We start from the raw sequence: 13707 nt of genomic DNA on the forward strand, positions 1-13707 counted from the left end.
AAGGCCAGCAGGGAGAAGCTGAAGTATGCTGTTTTAGGATTCTAATGCTCTGCATGAGGTACTATAATAACACTTACAGGTAGACTGTGATAAATTAGAGTTATATACTATAAACCCTAAAGTAACCACTACAATAATGCAATAGTTATAACTAATAAGCAGAAAGGAGACAAAAATGGAATCACATTCAAAAGAGAGCTAATTTGGAGGACAAGGGAACAGTGAAAAATAGATTGAATATAAAAAAATAGAAGATAAATGTCAAGAACCAGCAGATTTAAATTCAATGATGTCAATAACTATGTGAAGTATAAGTGGTCTAAGTACCCTAATTGGAAGTCAGGGATGATCAGATTGGTTAGAAAAAAAACAGGACCCAGGTATATGTTACTTACAAGAAAATTACTTCAAATATAAAGAGACAAATAGGTTAAAGTTCAGAACATAAAGATTTATATACCATGCTAACACTAATTAAAATAAATGTGGGGTACTAAAATTAATGCTAACCTAAACATATTTCAGAGCAAGGAATATTCCCTGAGATGAAGAAGCTTACTTCATAATAATAAAAATTTGAATTCATTAAGAAGACATAAAATTCTAAAAAAAAAAAATAGCACCACATAACATACATGATGCAAAACTTGATTCACAATAGTATTTTTATTTATTTATTTATTTATTTATTTATTTATTTATTTATTTATGACAGTCACAGAGAGAGAGAGAGAGAGAGAGAGAGAGAGGCAGAGACATAGGCAGAGGGAGAAGCAGGCTCCATGCACCGGGAGCCCGACGTGGGATTCGATCCCGTGTCTCCAGGATCGCACCCTGGGCCAAAGGCAGGCGCCAAACCGCTGCGCCACCCAGGGATCCCTGATTCACAATAGTAATTGTAAATTTTATTATTCCACCCTCAATAATCGATAGAACAAGTAGATATAAAATCAGTCAGAATAAATACTTTAAGATAAATAAATAAAGGAGGATAAAACTTGAACAACTCTGTCATCTAATTTGAACTAATTGATAATCATGAAGCATTCCCCCCAGCATCCTCTTTCCAAATACATTTTCTTTCCAAATGCACAAAGAAGTGTCAAAAAGTCAGACTATATTCTGGACTAAAAATGAAATTCAATTTAAATTAAATATTTAAATTAACTTTAAATGGATTCAAGTTAAACCAGATATGTTCTTTGATCACAATGGAATTATATTTGCTTTCATTAACAGGAATATATCTGAAAAAATCCTCCAAATATTAGGAAAGTAAATAACATTCAAATAAATAACAAATAGCTCAAAAAAGAAATCAAAATGGAGGTTAGAAATTATTTTGGGATTAATAAAAATATAACATCAAAATTTATGGGATGAAACTAAAACGGTACATAGGGAAAATTCTGTAGCAATAAACACCTCTGGAAAATAGTAATTATCTTAGGGAAACATAATGAAATAAAAAAGCAATAGAAACAAAACAGTAATATGAAAAGCTATTTTTTGAGATAATGAAATATGTAAACCTGTAGTCAGAATGATACAGAAGAGGTAGAGACACATTACCAGTATCAGAAATAAGAGAGGTAATTATCTTTACAGAGTTTACAGATATTAAAACTTTAAAAGATACATTATGAATAATACTGTGTCAAAAATTTAACAATTTGCATGAATTAGAAAAATTCTTGCAAGAGTCAATCGGAGAAGGACAAACATTATATGGTCTCATGCATTTGGGGAATATAAAAAATAGTGAAAGGGAATAAAGGGGAAAGGAGAAAAAATGAGTGGGAAATATCAGAGAGGGAGACAGAACGTGAAAGACTCCTAACTCTGGGAAACAAACTAGGGGTGGTGGAAGGGGAGGAGGTCAGGGGGTGGGGGTGACTGGGTGATGGGCTCTAAGGGGGGCACTTGACAGGATGACTACTGGGTGTTATTCTGTATGTTGGCAAATTGAACACCAATAAAAATAAACTTAAATAAAAAAAAGATGGAAAATGTCAAACTTCCTCAATAAGAAATAGAGTATCTGATAGTCTCATATCTATTTAAGTGATTGGACAGATACTTAAAAACCTTTCCACAAAGAAAATTCTAGGCCTAGATTGCTTCAATGGGGAATTCTTACCATAATACTACAGAAATTTGAAAAGGAGCACTTCCCAATTCATTCTATGAGGTCAGATTGCAAAATCAGATGAAGACATCACAATGAACGAAAACTACAGAAAAATATCTCATTAAATAGATGCAAAATTCTTTTTTTTTTTTAATTTTATTTTTTATTTATGATAGTCACACAGAGAGAGAGAGGCAGAGACACAGGCAGTGGGAGAAGCAGGCTCCATGCACCGGGAGCCTGATGTGGGATTCGATCCTGGGTCTCCAGGATCGTGCCCTGGGCCAAAGGCAGGCGCCAAACCGCTGCGCCACCCAGGGATCCTAGATGCAAAATTCTTAACAAAATTGTTGCTAATCAAATCCATGAAAAATGAAAATAATAACGTATCATGATCTATTGGGGTTTACCAGGAATTCAAGGCCAGTTCTGCATTTAAAAAAATCACTCAAAAAATTTACCATATCAATAGATTACAATTTTAAAAAAAAAAAAAACGTCGGTATCTCTATAAATGGAGAACAAGCACTTGACAAACTTCATCGTTATAAATATCTCTTAGCAAAGTATAAATAGAGGGGAATTTTACCAATCTAATGAAGGATATCCACCAAAAATCTAACATCATACTTAGTCACAAAATAAACGCTTTCCTCCTAAGATCAAAAGCAAGAAAAGGCTGTCTGTTTTCAGCTCTTCAAGACTGTACTGGTGGTGGTGGAGCCAGTATAATGACGAAAGAAAAATAAGTAAATAAAGGAGACTCAGATTGGAAAGGAAGACCTAAAATTGTAAACATAATTATCTTTGTAAAACCAACTGTAATCTACAAAAAATATCTATTATGAATAATAATTGAGTTTAGCAAGATTGAAGCATACAAAGTACAAAAATTAATTGTACTTCTGAATACTAGCACCAAACAATTAGAAACTTCAATTAAAATTTCCATTTATAATAGCATTAAAAATAGACACTTTGTGATAAATTTGACAAAATATGTGTAAGACCAAGTACACTGAAAACTATAAAACATTGTTGAGAAAAATTTAAAACGATCTAAATAAATGTAGATATATTTCATGTTTATTGATTGAATGATATCCATAGGTTAAAGTATCAAGGATCCTCACATTGATCTATAGTCAAAGCAACTCCAGTCAAAATCTCAACATGTCTTTTCTTTACTAAAATTGACAAGCTAATTCTGAAATTTACAACAAAATGCTGAGGACTGAGAATAGCCAAAGCAACATTGAAAGAGAACACGTTTGGAAGACTTATGCCATCTGACCTCATGATTTATTATAAAGCTACATTAACCAAGACAATGTGATATGGCCATCAAGATAAACCAATAGATAAATGCAACAGAACAGAGAGACCCCAAATAGATTCACACATAAGGTGAATAGATGTTCAACAAAATTGCAAAAGTAACTGATCGGAGAAGGCTAATTTTTTCAACAAAGGTCTAGAAAAATTAGATGTGCACACGCAGGGTGTCAGGCACATGGTTAAGCATCTGCCTTCAGTTCAGGTGATGATCCTAGGACCCTAGGATCAAGCCCAGTATCAGGCTTCTTGCTCAGCAGGGAATCTGCTTCTCCCTCTACTCCTCCCCCCTGCTCCTGCACATGCTCTCTCTCTTCCTCTCAAATTAATAAAATCGTTCTTTAAAAAAGAAAAATTAGATGTGTGTATGTAGAAAAAAATAACTTTGATCCACACATCACATCATATACCAAAATTAACTCAAAACATATCACAGACCTACATGTAAAATGTGAAAGTATAACATTTCTAGTAGAAAATATAGAAGAAAATCTTTGTGTTCTTGTGTTATGCAAATATTTCTTAGGTACAACAGAATTTAAAAAATGGATAAACTGAATTTCATCAAAGTTATTAAGTTCTGCTCTTGAAAAAGTGTTGTCAAGGGGTGCATGGGTGGCTGTCATATAAGTATTTGCCTTCAGCTCAGGTCATGATCCCAGTGTTATGGGACCGAGTCCAACATCATGCTCCCTGCTGAGTGGGGAGTTTGCTCCTCCCCTTATCCATACCCCTTGCTCGTGCTCTCTAATAAATAAATAAAATCTTAAAAAATATAAATAGTGTTGTTAAGAGAATGAAAAGACACAATGTTGACTTCCAGAAAATAATTTCAAATTACATATATGATAAAGAATCTTATCCATAATGTTTAACAACCTTTCAAAACTCAATAAGAAAACAAGCTACCCAGTTAAAAAATACAAAAGTTTTGGAAAATACTTCATGAAAGAATGTATATATCTGGTAAACAAGTATGGAGGAAGATGCTTGGCATTATTAGTCCTTAAAGAAATGAAATTAAAACCACTTTGATGTATCTCTATACCTATTACAATGGCTTAAATTAAAATGAATGATTATATCAAGTGTTGACAATGACATGGAATAACATCCATACCTTTCTGGTGAGAATAAAAAATGGTACATACACTTTGGGAAACAGTTTGGCAATTTCTTAAAGATTTAGACATACACCACCTATCATGTGAACGACCCATTTCACTTCTAGGTATTATCCAAGAGAAATGAAAGTATATGCATATACAAAGGCTTGTATACAATTTTTTTTCACAACTGAATTTGTAATAGTTAAAAAATAGAAACAATGCAAATATTCATCAAAGCGTGAACGGATAGGCAAACTGTAGTGTATTTGTGTGACAGACTGTTACTCAGCAATATAAAGGAATGAACTCTTGACATACACTGAAACATGAGTAAATCTTAAAAAAATATGCTGAGTGAAATAAATATGACAAAAAATATCACCTACTGTAGGAATCCACTTATATAATTCTGAAGACAACACAAGCTAACATATAGTGGTAGAGGAGAGATGGGTGGTATGAGGGACAGGAATAGGAAGGGAATGGGCAAGAAGGAGGGATGACAACGGGATGCTAGAAAACTTCAGGGAGATGACATCTATATTCATTGTCTTGACTGTGGTGATGGTTTTGCAGTTGTATACACGTGTCATAACTTGTGAAATAGTATTCCTTAAGTATGTGCAATTTATTATAGTTTAATTCCAACTCAACAAAGTTATTAAAAAATATATATCAATAAATTTGCTTAGAACAAACAAGAAATAAATATAACAGATGTCTAGTGCATCAAAATGTAAATAAAATACATCTGAGAGAAAGTAAATTGAATCTAATGGAGAGAACACTGTATTCATAAATTGGAAGGCTTAATAGTGTTCAGATGCTAATTTTCCCTAAGTTTATCTACAGATTCATTGAACAGTCTTCTGCACATGGAGACTTATGAACAGACTTTATAAAGGACTTCTACAAATCACTAAGGAAAAGATATATAAAGCAATAGAGCAAAGACCAAAATGTACATGTGAAAAGGGGTGCAATTTCACTAATCCTTAGAGAAATGTAAATCAAAACCATGAGATAGCTCCACATAACCAATATATTGGGGCTTTTTGTCATACTTATTTCATTCAGCATAATTATTTTAAGATTTATCCATGAATCAGCATATGCCAAGAGTTTTAAGTAATATTCTGTAATATAATCTGTTTATCCATTCACCCTTTGATGAATATTTGCGGTTTCTATTTTTTGACTATTACAAATACAGCTATGAAGAAAATCGTGTGCAAGACTGTGTGTGTGCATACGTTTTCATTTCTCTTAGATAATACCTAGGAGTGAAATGGATCAGTCATATGATAGGTGGGGTATGTCTAAATTTTTAAGAAATTGCCAAGCTGTTTCCCACAGTGTATGTACCATTTTACATTCTCACCAGATGGGTATGGAAGTTATTCCATGTTGTCAAAATAAAAGAAGACACACTAACAAAGTTGGCGTGAAATAGGGTTTCTCAACCTCAGCACTCTTGAAGTTTTGGGTCATGCAGTTATTAATTGTAGGGGGCCGTCCTGTAGGATGTTGTGCTACATGCTGGTAGCACTCACCCCTCCTTCCCCACACTCACATTTATGACACCCCAAAATGCTTCCAGATATTGCCAAATTCCCTTGGAGGAGAGCAAGATCACACCCCCCACCCCTGGAGAACCATATGCACGGCTGGTAGAAATGTGAATTGGTACATCCACTTCAGTATTATCTAAACAAACCTGAACATCTATGCATACCAGACCTGGGGAAGTATTTTAAACTCAAAGACATGTCCAAGAATGTCCATAGAAGCCCTGCTCCTAAGAGCACCAAACTGGAAACCGGCTATGGTCATCAATAAAAGAATGAAAAAATAATGAGACATGGCCAAGCTCCTTGTCCCCACCACCTTTTAGCCCAGAGGGGAGCAAACCAGAAGCCAGTTAATGAAAGATGTGGTATATTCAGTGTGGGTAAGGTTATGCTGCAGTAACGAACAACCAAAAGATCCCAATGACTTAGAGTTCCTTATTCTCATGACCCTTAATTACGGGTTGGCAAGGGTTTCTGCTCATCACAGTGATGCTGGCACACAGGCTTACAGAGGCTCTATCTTGATATACACTTCTAGGAGACATTGTCATGGTATAATCACCGCATTGGACCACTGCATGATGAGCATCCTTCTTTGAGCTGTGATTGTCCCATCATTAAACTGGGGATTGATGTTATGCAGGGAATTAATATTATTGAGCATTTGTTTTCCAAGGAATATGTGTGTATGTGTGTGTGCGTGTGCATGCATGTGTGTATGTTCATATATTGAATTAGAAATTTTAATTAAAAAATGTGTTTCCTCTGGGGGTGCCCGGGTGGCTCAGTCTGTTAAGGAGTCAACTCTTGATTTCAGCTGAGGTCATGATCTCAGGGTTGTGAGTGTGGAGTCTGCTTAAGGTTCTCCCTCTCCCGGGGATCCCTGGGTGGCTCAGCGGTTTGGCGCCTGCCTTTGGCCCAAGGTGTGATCCTGGAGTCCCAGGATCGAGTCCCACATCAGGCTCCCTGCATGGAGCCTGCTTCTCCCTCTGCCTGTGTCTCTCCCTCTCTCTGTGTCTATCATGAATAAATAAATAAATCTTTTTTTAATTTTTTTTAATTTTTATTTATTTATGATAGTCACAGAGAGAGAGAGAGGCAGAGACATAGGCAGAGGGAGAAGCAGGCTCCATGCACCGGGAGCCCGACGTGGGATTCGATACCGGGTCTCCAGGATCGCGCCCTGGGCCAAAGGCAGGCGCCAAACCGCTGCGCCACCCAGGGATCCCATAAATCTTTTTTTATAAAGAAAGATTTTCTCTCTCCCTCCCCTTTTGCCCCTTCATCTCCTTTATACTCCCTCTCTTAAAACAACAACAACAACAACAAAAAACTGTTTTTCTAACATATATTTCAGACAACGCACTTTTGCAAAGACCAGATTACGAGAAACTCCCAGTATTTTGCATTGTCTTTGCCGTTGTCACTGTACTTCTCTGAGACCATCTGAGTGACCACCAGACATAACCTGGTCAAACAGCATCCTATTTTTATGTCTGGATTTTCAATTCCATTATGTGATGGTTAAGTATCTTCTTGCTTGAGGGCAGTATGACCAGTAGGGGGAAGCAGCTGCCAGACAGCAATTTCTTTACAACAGATAAGTTAATCTCTCTGGGTCAGATTCTAAAGGTTTGAGCAAAAATGTCCAGTTCTATCAGGGATTTTGGAGTCAAGGAAGCTGATATTTTTCAAGCTTTTTTTTTTTTTTCCATCGACTTTGAGCAAACTGCTTTGGGGCTCTCTGTGTCTCAGGATCCCCCTAGGCACACAGTGCGTTGCCTAAAGAAAACATGAGTGGTCTCTGTGTTTCTTTTCCTAACCTTGTCAGTAGCTGTCTCTGTGAAGTCCTACAGTCTCCATTTTTAAACCTCACCGTGGAACAACAGATCCTGCACAGGCTCACAGCTGACCTCTCCATCCAGCCAGCTCATCTTCCCGTCCTCCTGAGACAGATGGTATAGGGGACCTTCGAGACAATTTTGTACACAAAAGCTGTCAACCACCCACCCCACCTCCCAGTATGTGTAGACAAACCAGTCACAATTAGATGAGCCAGGGACCTTAATAAATGCAGATGTCTTTATTTAAATAAACAAGTAATTCTTGGGATATAAATATAAACAGAAGCATACTTCACAATTAGAGATGAGTGATGAGTGTGTGAGTCAGTAGACGGTGGATTAAAGCAGGAGGTCTGCAGTCAGGAAGTCCGAATCCCAGATCTCTCACTAATAGTTCATGTTTGGTAGGCCATTTACCCTCGACAAGCTACAGCTTCTTCGTCTGTACAAAGAAAGTGATGATATCTAAATTGCAAAGTTGAATAAAGTGAGGTATGTACTGCGGTAGTTATTTTATAGAATACTTTCATCTTAAGAAAAAGGAGGAAGAAAAAAGCCAACCGTGTGTGTTTGCTACCTGGCACAATCGAGTAAACGAGGGCCCTGGAGCATCTCAAACATGTTGAAACCCCAGTTATGCCAGCCCCTGCGTGACCCTGGGTCACTAAGCTGCATGGAACCTCAGTTTCTGATTTGGGAAGCAAAGGTACTTTGCTGCTTTCGGTGAAATCTAAAGGTGATGACAAGGGAGGTGAAGAAGCTGGCATCAAATTGGTAGATACTGAATTGATGATTACTTTCCGTATCAGGCTTTTTTCCAAATGCCTACAGGTGAATAGCATAATACCGGCTCATCACCAGCCTTCTAAAGCAGGCATTATTGGGACGCCGGGGTGCCTCAGCAGTTGAGTGCCTCTCCTTCGGCTCAGGTCGTGAGCCCAGGGTCCTGGGATCGAGTCTCACATCAGGCTCCCTGCGAGGAGGCTGTGTCTCCCTCTGCCTGTGTCTCTGCCTCTCTCTGTGTCTCTCAAGAATAAATAAATAAAATCTGTAAAAAAGTAAACAGGCATTGTCATCCCTAGTTTGCAGGCCAAGAAACTGAGGGTCCAAGGGACCTGTTTAGAGGCAGAGAGCTTGGAAGGAGGCCGTGTCCAGTTCCTGACAGGTTTCCTTGATGTCTCATAATTAATTATTAATTAAAGTCTCAGGATGCCATTAGCAATACATGACTGTGTTGACCCCTGCGGACTAGCAGAGAACCAGCGTTCTCTTGTGTAGGTGCTGTTGCCTCTGCAGTCCTCCAAAGCCTAGACAGGACACATTTCACCCCCTTTGCCCAACCCTTTCCCCTCCAGTGTGTGCACTGGCCACATACACCCACTAGATGGTGCCAATACCCTAGCTTTGCCTTATTTCGGTTTCCATCATCTGTGAGAATTAAAAATTTACCTTCGACATCATCAGACTTAAATCTCTACATAAATACCAGCTTGTGGGATGCATATACTTGTAAAGATGTTTATATATAAATATATATATATATATTTATATATATATATATATATATTCAGGGTGAACTCTGGAGGTTTAGTTATCATGTTTAAAAATGCAGACCAGCCCTCTATAAATTCACCAGCTGAGGCCCCGCTATGGTCATGAGCAATCTCAGTGCTATGTGTGTCTCTGCTCCAGGGTGACCTGGAAATGATTAGCAGCTTTCTCTCTGCATGTATAGATTGATGGGTCTGTGGGAGCCCACCAGTACTCCATGGCTTCTGCTTATTCCTCTCTGAAAGGAGACACAGTACAGGCTTAGCTCACAACTGATACGAGTGTAAGAACAGGATGTCCTAGAAGATTTGATGACTTTCTCATCCCAATTTCTTCCCCTCATAGCCTCCCACAAATGTCTATAATACCATCATTGGATTAGGGCCTTGTACCCCCTTTATTATTATAACAACCACAACAGCAACGCCAAACGACCTCTGTATAGTCTCACAGCATTTGCAAAGCATGCCTCGCTCGATGATCCTATTTAGCACACCTGAATTAACAGGCTCGGTTTATTTACTCCATTTTACAGAAGAGAAACTGAGCTCAAGAGAGTGAGTTTCTAAGAATCTACAAGCTATTTAACCAAAAATGCTAGAACTTGAACCTGAGATTTCTGTCCGTAAGTGTCATACTCCTGTCACAACATGAGATAAAAACCTGTGGTACATTCTAAACAACAGATTTATAATGACAGTTCCTTTACTGCTATTCCTTTTTCTTTTCTGTCTCTGAATTTCACCTCTCCCCTGTATCCAGTGTCCCTGGACGGAGAAAACAACCCTCCCTCTCTCCCTTTCTCCTTTGTTCCCTCCCTCCCTGGCCCCCTCCCATCTTCCATTCTAGCGCCCAGACCAACAGTAAATGTTGTGGTAGGCAACAGAGAAGGCACTGTCTGAGTTCCATGTACAGAACACCAGAGCTGGAAGGGATCATTGGGATTATCTCATCTAACCACCCCCTTTATATGTAAGGAAACCAAGCCAGGACGGAGGAGAAATATTCCTATATATGATGCCATGGGATTATCTCAAATGACCTACTTTTTCATTAAAGCTGGTCTACACCTTGGTATCCATTCGTTTGGAAACTATGCTCATGACAACTGCATTATCCTTTAAAATAGTTTCTAAAATGTTAAATTTCCACTAATGCAGCTGCCTTTCCACACACGCATGAACAATAACCAAATAAACTTTGTACTGTGAGATCTCACCAGAGTTGAGATCTTGATGTCATCACTTTCTTACGTTAGGGTCTAAATTAAAGCAAGTCCACCAGAAAGCTGAGCTGTCATTGGCCTTTTTATTTCTTACTTGTCTCATACCCTTTGTCTTGTACACAGTTCTGTTATCGAGCGATTTTCAATGTATCACGTTTGCCTTTCTCCTTGCCTCATTCTCCCTTGGAGCAGAATATCCTTGAGGACAAGAACTAAATCTCTGTAACTTCAGATACTAGTATAGTTTTTTGGCAAAGAGTAGATAATCGATAATTAATCGAGGAATAGAATTACATTGCATTGAACTGGACCTACACATTACAAACCACCTCCTTGGACTTATACCATCAGGATTTGAAAATCCAGATGGACATAGAAAAGACATCTATTCATAGATATTTAAGGTTTAAGATTCATTGGGACATTTAAGATTTAACAAGCACACTCTTTAGTCTGTCCCCAAACTCCTTACTGTCTCACTGGTCAGATGAAGGCAGATGCATTAAAGATTAAGCTACACAGTGCCTGGTAATTTAGTAAATATTTATTGAGCTCCTGCTATGTGGAAAGTAAGTAATCCAGAGATCTAAAGACTGTAGAATTCCTATGAGCAACAACGGATCAGGAAACACCACCTGTAAGAAGATGGGTAGAGCCAGGCTTTGAATGGAGGGCTGGATTTGGAGAGGCACAGTGACACTTCCTGCAGGAGCAAGTGCTGTGTGCTGTAGGAGCCACAGTGACATGAAAGCTAGCCTAGTGCTCAGTGAACATAGATCTCCACCATTTTCAGAGGGAGAAAGGGCTTTAAGGTCTTCTGTTTCAATCTTCCATTTAACAGTTACAGAGACTAAGGCCCAGAGAGGGGAGGTGACTTGGCCACAGTCCCCCAGTAGATGAGTGACAGTCAGAATCAGAGCCCAGTCTCCTTGACTTTCAGCCTAGTGCTCTTTTCACCACTTTTCTTGAAAAATCCACTGTGCACCTGGCGATGCTTTTCTTTCAGAATCCAGCCACTATTTTGATTTCTGTGCATGGCAAGCAGCCAAGAGCCTTGAACTTCTCCATGTTGCCATTTTGCCCTTTGCAGAATGGGATATTAAAGTATTCACTTGGGGGAAGGGTCATGGGGTTCCATCAATAAATGTTTGTGAATTGCTCTGAGCTATTTGGGCCAGAGGGACTCCAGAAATGGGAGACCCCAGTGGTGGTGGTGGTGGTGGTATCTGAGCCCTTTTTGAGGTCTTGCCTTTGCTCTGCAGAATTAAAGCGATGGTTTAAGTGATAAACTATTCCTTATGAGCTGTATTTGTGTCGAAAGCACAGCGTGAGTCCCCTGAGTGCTTCCTCTCACACAACCACAGCTATGCACCAATCCTCCTGGGCTCAGAGATGGAACTTTGGTTAAATGCATGGAATTTATTCTTAGTCCTTTTCTTAATTATGACTTTATTTTTATTTCTCTTGCGTTCTCTAGGGGAGGGGTTAGAGAGCAGTGGAAAAGAAAGGGAAGAGGCAGGGAAATGTGTTATAGATTCAAGGGGGGTTTTGTTGTTGTTTGTTTCTGAGCTGCTCACAGTCAGCAAAGTAGAGGGATTTAATAGATGTCACAGAGATGCAAACTTCATCCCAATGAACCCAGAGCCCAGAAGACAGGTAACAAATACAGTGAAAACATACCTTGAGGTGAGGGCAATCATTATTTGGCTAATAAAGTCCCCTAGGCTGATAGAAAAAAAAAAGATGGAAACTCTTATGTACTCATCATTTAATAAGGGAAGGGGATGGACATTCAGGGTAAGAGGACTGGGTAGTCATGCTGAGGATATTTCATCAAATTGCGATGCTATAACCAGCTCCATCGCTACTCCAGGTGAGTCATGCAGCTTTCCCTCCTGTGTCCAATCTGGCATCCTCAAAACACTAAAAATCCCACTCACTCCTATGCTACACTTTCTCTTGCTCAAAATCCAGGTCAGAACATGTCCACTGAATGCTTATATCTATGTCCTATCTCAGTGAGTATCTCTCAATATCCCGAGCTCCTTTAAAGTATATAAATAACTTCTGTGTAGGCACATTTTCTCTTTCTCCTCTGCTTCCTCCTCCCCCTCTTCCTCCTCCTTCTCCTTCTGTGTCTTCTTCCTCCCTGCCCCTATTTATTTTCCTTTTCCATCATGATCATGATGCCATATGCTCTAGGAAACTTTATAGTCTACGGAGACAGGGAGTTAAAAGAAAATGGACTTACTTGTGAACCCTGGCCTTGGTAGGGGATAGCTGTGAGAAAGTGAGCAAATCCTGAAACTGCACAAGACTTACTCATCTACAAATTGGAGGAAATGATCAGTTGTCCAAGGGCTTCTTGTAAGATAACCTGAGATGGTGAACTAAAACACCACATTGCAACCTGGGTTGGAATGAGCACCTGACAAATGGGAGTTTCCACAATCTCCTTTGACTCTGGGTTTGGAGGGTGAGGACTTGGATTTCTGTCCCACATAAGCCTATTTATGGAGGATATGCATAGCCCTAGGGGAATTCCAAGGGAACATTTCCCTAGGTGCTTCCACAAATCCCATTCTCTCTTTACCGCCTTTCTGTGATGTTAGGCAAATTTTACCTGAGCTCCAGTTTCCACATCCACAAAAATGGGGACAATACCTACCTCATACAGCTTTGTGGCGAGCAGCCAGTGAGCATGAAGCACTTCAAATGGAAGTGATATGTACTCACTGGTACATAGTGAACTTGGTTACTAGTATTGTTCCAAGAGTGGCCCCGAGAAGGTATAAGTGCCATGGGACTTCAGTGAATCGAGCAGGGACAGTGGACTGGTGGTGACCACCCTTGCTCCTGACTGGTCTGTGTTCCACCTCCCTCGCTCACTTATAACTAATCGGTATTGCATTTATACTTTGGCCCAGCTCAAGTGTTGCCT

At 39.1% G+C, this 13707-nt stretch overlaps 1 long non-coding RNA gene across 1 annotated transcript in view; it reads right to left on the bottom strand.

Annotated features, from left to right (window-relative positions):
- Nucleotides 1-8260: 8260 nt before the first annotated feature.
- The window catches only part of LOC144321803 (uncharacterized), a 112688-nt gene continuing 107241 nt past the window's right edge, over nucleotides 8261-13707 (bottom strand). Inside the window, exon 3 of the long non-coding RNA XR_013387320.1 lies at nucleotides 8261-8432. This is a non-coding gene — a long non-coding RNA (uncharacterized LOC144321803). The remainder of the gene's footprint in view (nucleotides 8433-13707) is intronic.

The sequence above is a fragment of the Canis aureus genome, chromosome 10, assembly GCF_053574225.1.
Source record: "Canis aureus isolate CA01 chromosome 10, VMU_Caureus_v.1.0, whole genome shotgun sequence".
Classification (NCBI taxonomy): Eukaryota; Metazoa; Chordata; class Mammalia; order Carnivora; family Canidae; genus Canis; species Canis aureus.